Here is a 10,561-nt window from a genome sequence, read left to right on the forward strand (position 1 = left end):
AACTTTAACACTCTGGAAGCCACATTTTCAACCTCATCTTCATAAAGCTTTTCACTATGAAATCTATGTCAGTTCTTAAACTGGGTTATTTGAGGTCAAAAACTAGGTCACTAGGTCAAATTGTTAACATTATATAAGCCAAATTTTCTGCTTGATATTTACAAAACTTTTGTCAGAATCATTGTACTGTAAAATCGCATATTTTCGCTGGGTAAAAAATTGGTAAGTACGTTCATGAGGTTTAATATATCTTTATTTTCAATATATTGGGTTACCTGAGGCTGTATTAAATCATAGAAAAAGGTTATTAAAACACTCTAGAAGCCATTTTTTCTTCTTGATCATCATAATATTTGTCAGAATGTCTCTATGAAGTCTAGGTCAAGTTCAAAACTGGATTATTTTTATCAAAAACTAGGTCACTTGGTTGAATCATATAAAGACCTTGTTAAAACTGAAAAGGCCATATTTTCTTCCTAATCTCATTCGGGTAAAAACTTTATCACTAGTTTTAGGTCATATCTTCAAAGTCAAGGTCACCTAATTTCCAGTATTGATCACAACTTTGTGCATTGCAGCGTTTAAGTTTTTCTTACTAAACACTATTGTTACAATTTGTGATACTGTGTGTCATACAAATAGTCTGGTTCAAGTAGTCAAGGTGAGGTGAGTGCCTTAGGGTCATCATGACCTTGTTTGCTTAAAAATGATTCAGGACTTATGAGATTGAAAAAAAAAACTCAATTTTAAAAATGACCCCTTTATATCCTTTAAATGTTACTGCCAATGTTGTGTTCAGGTAAAGAAGTTGTTCTCTAAGGTTGTCATTCTTACTAATTGGCCAAAATGACCCTTTACTGAAGGCCTCGTATTTACAGGCTTCCTACCAAACTTAAATTGTATGTCCAGAAGACAAGTGTCCTTAAATGTATATGGAGAGCTGTCCCATTTTCCATGACATCAAGATTTGAACTTCTGCTTTACCTACGTTTGAACCTTACATATTTGCTACAAAATTAAATAGTTTTTCCACATGCACACCCACACCATAAGTCCATACCTGCGTTTGAACCATACAGATTTGCTACAAAATTAAATAGTTTTTCCACATGCACACCCACACCATACGACCATACTTACGTTTGAACCTTACAGATTTGCTACAAAATTAAATAGATTTCCACATGCACACCCATATCATAGGTCCATAACTCTTGCAAAATATGTCTTCAGTAGTGCCCCTATGTCAGTTCACCTGACCACAACATCGTACTGTTAACATTCGACAAGTTTACAAATTTGACCGAATCTAAATGAAACCTAATCATCATATTTGCCTGAAAATTTGAGACAAGCTCAAAACTTGATTATCCGGAGTTATAGGCCAAATCATCATAGAAAATCTTTGTTAGCACTCTATTGGAAAGGCATTATGTGCATGAAGTGTGATGCACATTTTGTTACCTCGAGCAAACGCGATAAACCAAGCCTGTTTTTGCTTAGCATTACTGGACACCCAATCCAATCAATTGGTTACTTACCATTTGTCACCCATTGGTTATGTGTACTTCTGGCAGCATTTTCTGTTTGATCTGAATGAAACCTGGCTAAAATGTTAGTCTTTATGGTATCTAGTTAAAGTATCAGACTGAGTCATCTGGGATAAAAAAAATATGCCACAAGTTCAAATTCTTATTAGCTCACCAGTCACAAAGTGACAAGGTGAGCTTTTGTGATCGCGCAGCGTCCGGCGTGCGTGCGTGCGTGCGTGCGTGCGTAAACTTTTGCTTGTGACCACTCTAGAGGTCACATTTTTCATGGGATCTTTATGAAAGTTGGTCAGAATGTTTATCTTAATGATATCTAGGTCAAGTTCGAAACTGGGTCATGTGCAGTCAAAAACTAGGTCAGTAGGTCTAAAAAAAGAAAAACCTTGTGACCTCCCTAGAGGCCATATTTTTCAATGGATCTTCATGAAAATTGGTCAGAATGTTCACCTTGATGATATCTAGGTCTGGTTTGAAACTGGGTCAGGTATGGTCAAAAACTAGGTCAGTAGGTCAAATAATAGAAAAACCTTGTGACCTCTCTAGAGGCCACATTTTTTATGGGATCTGTATGAAAGTTGTTCTGCTTATTCATCTTGATGATGTCTAGGTCAAGTTCGAAACTGGGTCAACTACGGTCAAAAACTAGGTCAGTAGGTCAAATAATAGAAAAACCTTGTGACCTCTCTAGAGGCCACATTTTTCATGGGATCTGTATGAAAGTTGATCTGAATATTCATCTTGATGATATCTAGGTCAAGTTTGAAACTGGGTCATGTGCGGTCAAAAACTAGGTCAGTAGGTCTAAAAATAGAAAAACCTTGTGACCTCTCTAGAGGCCATATTTTTCAATGGAACTTCATGAAAATTGGTCAGAATGTTCACCTTGATAATATCTAGGTCAAGTTTGAAACTGGGTCAGGTGTGGTCAAAAACTAGGTCAGTAGGTCAAATAATAAAAAAGCCTTTTGACCTCTCTAGAGGCCACATTTTTCATGGGATCTGTATGAAAGTTGTTCTGATTATTCATCTTGATGATATCTAGGTCAAGTTTGAAACTGGGTCATGTGCGGTCAAAAACTAGGTCAGTAGGTCTAAAAATAGAAAAACCTTGTGACCTCTTTAGAGGCCATATTTTTCATGAGATCTTCATGAAAATTGGTCAGAATGTTCGCCTTGATGATATCAAGGTCAAGTTCAAAACTGGGTCACGTGCCTTCAAAAACTAGGTCATTAGGTCAGATAATAGAAAAACCTTGTGACCTCTCTAGAGGCCATATTTTTCAATGGATCATCATGAAAATTGGTCAGAATGTTCATCTTGATGATATCAAGGTCAGATTCAAAACTGGGTCATGTGCCTTCAAAAACTAGGTCATTAGGTCAAATAATAGAAAAACCTTGTGACCTCTGTAGAGGCCATATTTTTCAACGGAACATCATGAAAATTGGTCAGAATTTTTATCTTGATGTTATCTAGGTCAAGTTGAAAACTGGGTCACATGAGCTCTAAAACTAGGTCACTATGTCAAATAATAGAGAAAACAACATAATACTCAAAACTGGGTCATGTGCGGACAGGTGAGCGATTCAGGACCATCATGGTCCTCTTGTTATTCTAGCAGTGGTCAACATATATTTTGTCAAATTTAGTTAAATTTCTAGAATTATCAATACAGGTCACTAGGCCAGTTCAGAAAAAAATATTACTTCTCTAAAGGCCATACTTTACATGAAATCTGATGAGAAAATTTGTCTTTATAAAATAAAGTCCAACTAGATCAAATCCTAGATAAACTTTGTAATTCATTTAGAGGTCTCATTTTAGTTAATAACAATTTATTTTAACTCATTTGTAATGAAGGCTATCAGCTTATTGGACTTGAATTAGATTATGCTTCCTGGAAGAATCAGTACTGGTGTCATATGAGAAAGTGTGGTGTGATTGGGACTGGAACCGCAGTGTGTGGCTTGAGTGGTCCACACTTACAATATTAGGCAGCTGCTCCCAAAATGTTTACCTAAAATTCCATGCATTAAAGTTTTGATACACATTTATTCTATCTCTGTTATTAATGGATCAAACATGAACTAAAAGTTCTTTCATGTAATCAGGTACATCATATATGATAAGGTCCATAATTCTTGCACCAATACATCCTTTTTAGTCCCAAATTTTATTTAGAATTTCGGATTTAAGTTTGTATCGTCCAGTCCATGACGGGTTTAAATATTTCTTTGAACAAATACTCCGCGTAGCAAGATCTAAACCAAGATCTCCAAGATCAAGGCTGCTCTTAAGAGTTCAGATGTTTAGAAAAATTGTTTCAGGTCCTTTCTTTCAAGGGATAATTGCCAGATGTTTCCATAATGAGGCAGTGTGCTGCGTACAGGGCCCATGCCCAAAACATCAAGCTCACACATAACAGTTTAATGGGTTTCAGGGCATTTCGTGTCCAGTCCATAATTTCACCATTCTTAATGGATAAGACTTAGCAAAATGCTCCTCATAATGTATGTGTATCGTGCGAAAGACCCAAACTTGTAGCTTCAATGTCAACATTGAACTTGGAAGTCAATGGTTTATACAGTTCTGTTTTTGTCCAGTCTGTAACGAGACCCAGAATGCGATGTTATCTATCTGAAATATGAAGCTAATAAATTACCCTTTGATAGTACTTAATGCGTTAAATTTAATTTGTTCTCCACATCTGGTTCATGTTGGGGTAGTTGTCAATTGTGTGAATAGGTTAAAATTGACAAGGATTCCAGAAACACTGACAATACTTATAGCTGAAACAATGTAAGCAACACAGACTAATATAAACATCTACGTAAAATACATGCACCTCCTGTCACCTACAGACTTTTTATACGCCGGTTTGAAAAACGGGACATTTTGGGAACGCCCCTGGCGGGTGGGCGGGCTTGCATGGAGGGATTTTGATGAAACTTGGCACAGTTGTTCACCATCATGAGACGGAGTGTCATGCGCAAGAACCAGGTCCCTAGGTCTAATGTCAAGGTCACACTTAGAGGTCAAAGGTCAAATTCAAGAATGACTTTGTCCGGAGCATATCTTCTTGATGCATGGAGGGATTTTGATGAAAGTTGGCACAATTGTTCACCATCATGAGACGGAGTGTCATGCGCAAGAACCAGGTTCCTAGGTCTAAGGTCAAGGTCACACTTAGAGGTCAAAGGATACAAGAATGAAAAATTCAAGAATGACTTTGTCCGGAGCATATCTTCTTCATGCATGGAAGGATTTTGATGTAGCTTGGCAGAATTGTTCACCATCATGAGAGGGGGTGTCATGCACAAGAACCAGTCCCTAGGTCTAAGGTCAAGGTCACACTTAGAGGTCAAAGGATACAAGAATGAAAACTTTGTCCGGAGCATATCTTCTTCATGCATGAAAGGACTTTGATGTAGCTTGGCACAACTGTTCACCATCATGAGACGGAGTGTCATGTGCAAGAACCAGGTCCCTAGGTCTAAGGTCAAGGTCACACTTAGAGGTCAAAGGATACAAGAATGAAAACTTTGTCCGGAGCATATCTTCTTCATGCATGAAAGGACTTTGATGTAGCTTGGCACAAATGTTCACAAGCATGAGACGGAGTGTCATGCGCAAGAACCAGGTCCCTAGGTCTAAGGTCACTGGTCAGATTAAAGTTGTTTGTCAACTGCTTAACCAAATACCATCCCTGATTACATCTCAAAAATGGCTGTTGTTTGCAAATTTTATATTCATTAAAAGCATTGGTTTATCTAGATTCTAAAGCATTTGTGTAATTTGTTTAATCTCCAGTATGTATCCAGTACTGTTCTATACACCTATAGTTGATAATCATCTCTCTCGCTCACGTAAGTAGATATTACTATGACCGCCACAGTTGCCTTATGGTAGAGGGCCCGCTTCAAGTGTGGGAGATCATGGGTGCGCAACCAGACCGCGTCATACCAAATATCGAGGGCTCAGAGCATAACTAGTCTATGTGTGTATAGAATTAGAAGCAGCTAGACTAGTTTCGCTCTGAGCTCTCGATATGTGAAAAATAGTACTAGTAGCTTCCTCGCTTGGCACTCAGCTTTAAGAGGATTGTACTGGGACTGGTCAACACGGTGTGAGTGTAATGAGACTGGATTGGGTATCTTGTCGTTTGTATACTTGCCACCAGTAATCCAGATGGGCGATTCTTCAAGAAGACTGTTACTGTAGTAATGTTAGTGGGAGAATAGTACAAGATACAGAAGACACTCCAATTCCAGAAGCTTCCCTGTTTTTTTAGCGTGCAAAGCGTAAAGCACACATACACGGGACTCGTATCCCAATGTTAGTAAATGTTATTTGGAGGAGTGGGGGCTTGAACTCGCGATCCCTGGTTTCGTAGTCAGACTATTATAACTGGACCGTTCCGTCCGCTCAGGGGTATCATGTCACGTGTCTTAGTACGGGTAATATGCTATTGAGGCAGTATTCTAAAATTGAGCATTGTGCTCACTGCTATATGGACATATGCAGACACCTTCGTTATATGACTAATAGATTGTTGAAAAAGTCACTAAACTACAACTCAGGCCCGTGTGCAGGATTTTTTTGCTGGGGGGCCCAACCTGGGGTGGGTTCGGGATGGGTATTCCCTCCCGATGTCGAAATGTTTTTAATATGGCATAATTATGAAAAGATGCATTTTCCTGCTACCTAAAACACCTTTAAGGATGCATGAATGTATTATATATTTAAGGAAAAGTCTTTTTTTTTAATCATTTCATCAAGCCTTTTCAATGTATGTATGATTGTACAGTCAGTGTTTGGACTTCATTTTTCTGTATGATACCAAGGTCTCAGTTTATTGGCTCTGATATCTATTAATCCAGTGTATAACCAGCTACCAGCAATAAAGAAGCTAGTGGTTTGAAAATCAACTTTATTTATCATAATAAAACAAACTATATGATTGTCAGCAATAATTATACTACATTTTAATCAAATGAATAAAATTTCATGCATTCTACCCTTTTCTTTCAATCATAATATAAATAACTTTTTTCTAATTAAAAAAACATAATATGTGTAATTTCACTAAAATGAAAGTTATCAAAAACTGCTCAAAATTGATATACAAAATTACATGATTTGTAGAAAAATGATTTACTAAGTTCACAACTAAATATTAATAATAAAATAAATAAAAACACAAAAATATTTTTTGAACTTTATCTGCATTTCTTGTGTTCTAAGCAAATATAATGAAAAAAAAAATGTTGAAGTTTTAAGATGATTGAGTTATTTGAAAAATGGCCAAATGTTTTAAGATTTCAAACAAAACAAAGTATTATGACAATTACTATTTACATCATAGAAAGCAAGCGATCAATGAAGCATATACAGATAAACTTTTACCTGTAACATACCCACCCTTGTTATCCGGATAATATGAAATGTTGTGATAATTCCAAAATGCTACAAAATGACAGCTGAATGCTTCTGAAAATTTCAGGTTTTTCGGTAAGTTGCTGTGGCTTGATAAGAGATTTTAACCACCAGATGTTGCAAAAAGAATGAATAGTGATTTGTTTCCATGGAACTTAAACTATTTTACTTTATTTTTGTGAATACAATACACAGTATGTTAAATAGTTTACAAAATCCATGTAAGTTTAGTTTTGAAAATTCATAAAAAATATTTAGAATTGTTTTTTATGCTTGTAATTCACTGTATATACAGCTCTACCATTTCACTATCTGACATAGTTTAGAGTAAGTTGTTTACGTTTGCCATTTTTATGTCAAAACCATTCATCCTTGTGTGAAAAATGGATAATAGCTGAAAATGACCATGTATAATGCCCTACATGTGTTGTCTTTGAAAGTGGATAATAGCCGTCATTGACTTCCTTCATTACCATACCATTACATATTGACCAGTTTTGTGTGTGTGGACATGTTTTGGTGAATGAGTTTGTAACAACATGATTATTTGAACTTGTTAACGATTTTTAGCTTGACTATTCAAAGAATAGTAGAGCTATTAGACTCACCCATGCGTCAGCGTCCCGATTTGGTTAAGGTTTTGTATGTAAGCGGGTATCTCAGTAACCACTTGTGGGAATGGATTGAAACTTAATACACTTATTCACTGTGATAAGCTGACCTACATGGTACAGGTTCCAAAACTCTATTTTGCTTTTTTTACAAAATTATGCCCCTTTTTCGACTTAGAAATTCTTGGTTAAGGTTTTGTATGTAAGCTGGTTTCTCAGTAACCACTAATGGGAATGAATTGAAACTTCACACACTTGTTCACTGTCATGATTTGACATGCACTGTGCAGGTCCCATAACTCTATTTTGCTTTTTTTTTTCAAAATTATGCCCCTTTTTCAACTTAGCAGTTTTTGGTTTTAAGTTTTTGTATGTAAGCTGGTATTTCAGTATCCACTAATGGGAAAGGATTGAAACTTCACACACTCAGTCATGAATATCAGTCATGAGCTGATAAGCACTGTGAAGGTTCCATAACCCTTTTTCCCGTTTTAACAAAATTATGCCCCTTTTTTCGAATTTTGTATTCATTCAGTTGACAAGGCTGTTGAATAGTCGAGCATTGCTGTCCTCCGACAGCTCTTGTTATACTGGTAACAGGCACAGCAACCTAATAAGTAGAGCATATGAAACCCATCGCAGATTAAGAGTTTTTGCCTCGTATGTTATCGGAAAGAAATTTTAACACTCTCTTTCCATGAAAGTAATTCTTACAATTACAGAGATAGTCCGAGTGATGACTTTGGATAAAGACCCGATAAAGAATGCCGAGAAGATATGGCCATATATTGGCGCGTGTTTCAGTGCTGGTGGAGGGTGGGGGGCGGTACCCAGCAGTCAACCTATACAGATCTTTGGCTCATTTAGAAATGACTTTTGGAGTTTGGCTGAGGTTATCTTCAACCTACCAAGATCTACGAGACGTATAATACTGTCTTCAAAAATGCCCAGGATTTTCAACACCACAAAACATACCACAGATTTTGAACAGCAGTCAAAATACCATGGTTATTATAGCCCAAGGAACAGAGCAAAAAAAATTGATCTCAGTTACAATTCATAACACCAACTTAATGTATTGAACTTACAGAAGAAGAGGGAAGGGGATATTGAACAAATATTAAGTTAATGAACGTAGATCTTATCCTATACACTGGGACCAACTCCTTATATTTCAGTATAGAAATGCAGATGTATTGCAGATGAAATTTTGGTAAGGGAACAACTTTGTATGGAAAAGTTAACAAGTGTACTAAATTATTAAGTACAATATCAAACTATTATCAGTTAAGGGAATGTACTTCTATGAATTCACAGCAGTATTCAACATAATCCAGCAAAACTGACCTGTTAAAGTGCCATTATTTTCACACTCTTAAAATGCTAACAGACCTCTAGCATACTTAATTTCTAAATATGGGTGTACCCTCTGCCCCCTGTGGAATCTCAGCACATTTAGATTCAGGTGTTAAATTTACCTGTTCTGGCTTGTTTAATTTTTTAACAAAATCTAGCAGAAAAGATACAGGTGTGTAAGCTTTAGAACCTTCTGACAGCGTACTTGAGTTTTAAAACAGAATTTTACAAAGATATAGACATTTACTCTTTTGATAAAATGTTTCAGGAACATCTGGTACTGACCATGTGTATAAAACATTACCTTGGGCATGCTACAGCCATTAGTTACCACATTTTATGAGTATACTTCTTCAATATACAACAATCGGTACCTTTAGAACAGCATATGCAAAATTTCAAACTACTGTATTGGCTATTATCCTCATAGCATTTCGGTCTTTATCTTCGAAATTTCTATGAACACTTGGGTCAGTATCCATCGACTACTACATATGCTTATATATTTGTCAATGTGGGTTATTTGATCTAAAATAAAAACTTTTGGACATGTTCATATCATTGTTTATAAAATAACTGAATAATACAAAATAATACTCATTGCCGAAAGTCCATTAAATGAGGTTGACAACTTTGAATCGCCAAACTCATTCTCAAAAGCAAAATGTACACATTGTTTGGGGCTCTCCGTACTGAACAATATGTCCAATATTCAAATTGTTTAGTGCAAATGGTATAGCTTCTAAACCATGTTGAATCAGTTATAATACTTTAAACAATCAGAATGAGTAATAAGAAAATATTGACAAAAACAATGTCCATACCAAGTTTGACATTTCCTCCAGTTTGTAGCATTTTGGAATTATCACATCATTTCGTATTATCCGGATAACAAGGGTGATACCTGGGGCTAATTTCCACAACCGGACACAGTTTTATGGCTCTTTAGCCTGTGTATTGCTGTCATATCAAGCCAATTGCGCTGGTGTATAAATTTGTTAATTTTGGGGTCCATAGTAATGAAAATCGTAACTAGCCAGCCAGTTGCGGGGAGGGGGGGGGGGGGGGGGGGGGGGGGGGGGCTGCAACTTGTTTGTATAAATAATGTTAAATAACAAGGCTCGACATTTCGAATGGTTGTCCCAGAAACTGGAATATTATCCTTAATGTTAAAATATCTATAGAGTTTCAATCCAGTATGTGAATTAGTTTTGGAGATAGTAACTTGCACCAGAAGTTTTAAGTTGAAAGGGGGGCATGAGTTTGCAAAATACATGTCAGAGTTATGAGACTTGATTCTATGACCTAGTTTTACTGAGGTCATACTTGATGCAAGAATAAATTTTCAGTCAAACACACAAACTGCAAATCGGCTAATAAGACCCCAAATTGTAGTTTTAATTGATGTATGACCTAAGTTTCCATGACAAATTCTGTCAAACTGCCATTTCATCATGAAAATGCTACCGAAATGTCAAACATAAATCTGCTAAGTGATTTCAGCAAAACCAAATGCAAAGAAAATAAGGAAAATAGCTCTACAGAGCAAAACAACTGAGTACTATTTGAATCCGCCATCATGCAATACCATTTTTTTCGCGCCAGTC

Source organism: Mercenaria mercenaria, chromosome 7, assembly GCF_021730395.1.
Source record: "Mercenaria mercenaria strain notata chromosome 7, MADL_Memer_1, whole genome shotgun sequence".
NCBI lineage: Eukaryota > Metazoa > Mollusca > Bivalvia > Venerida > Veneridae > Mercenaria > Mercenaria mercenaria.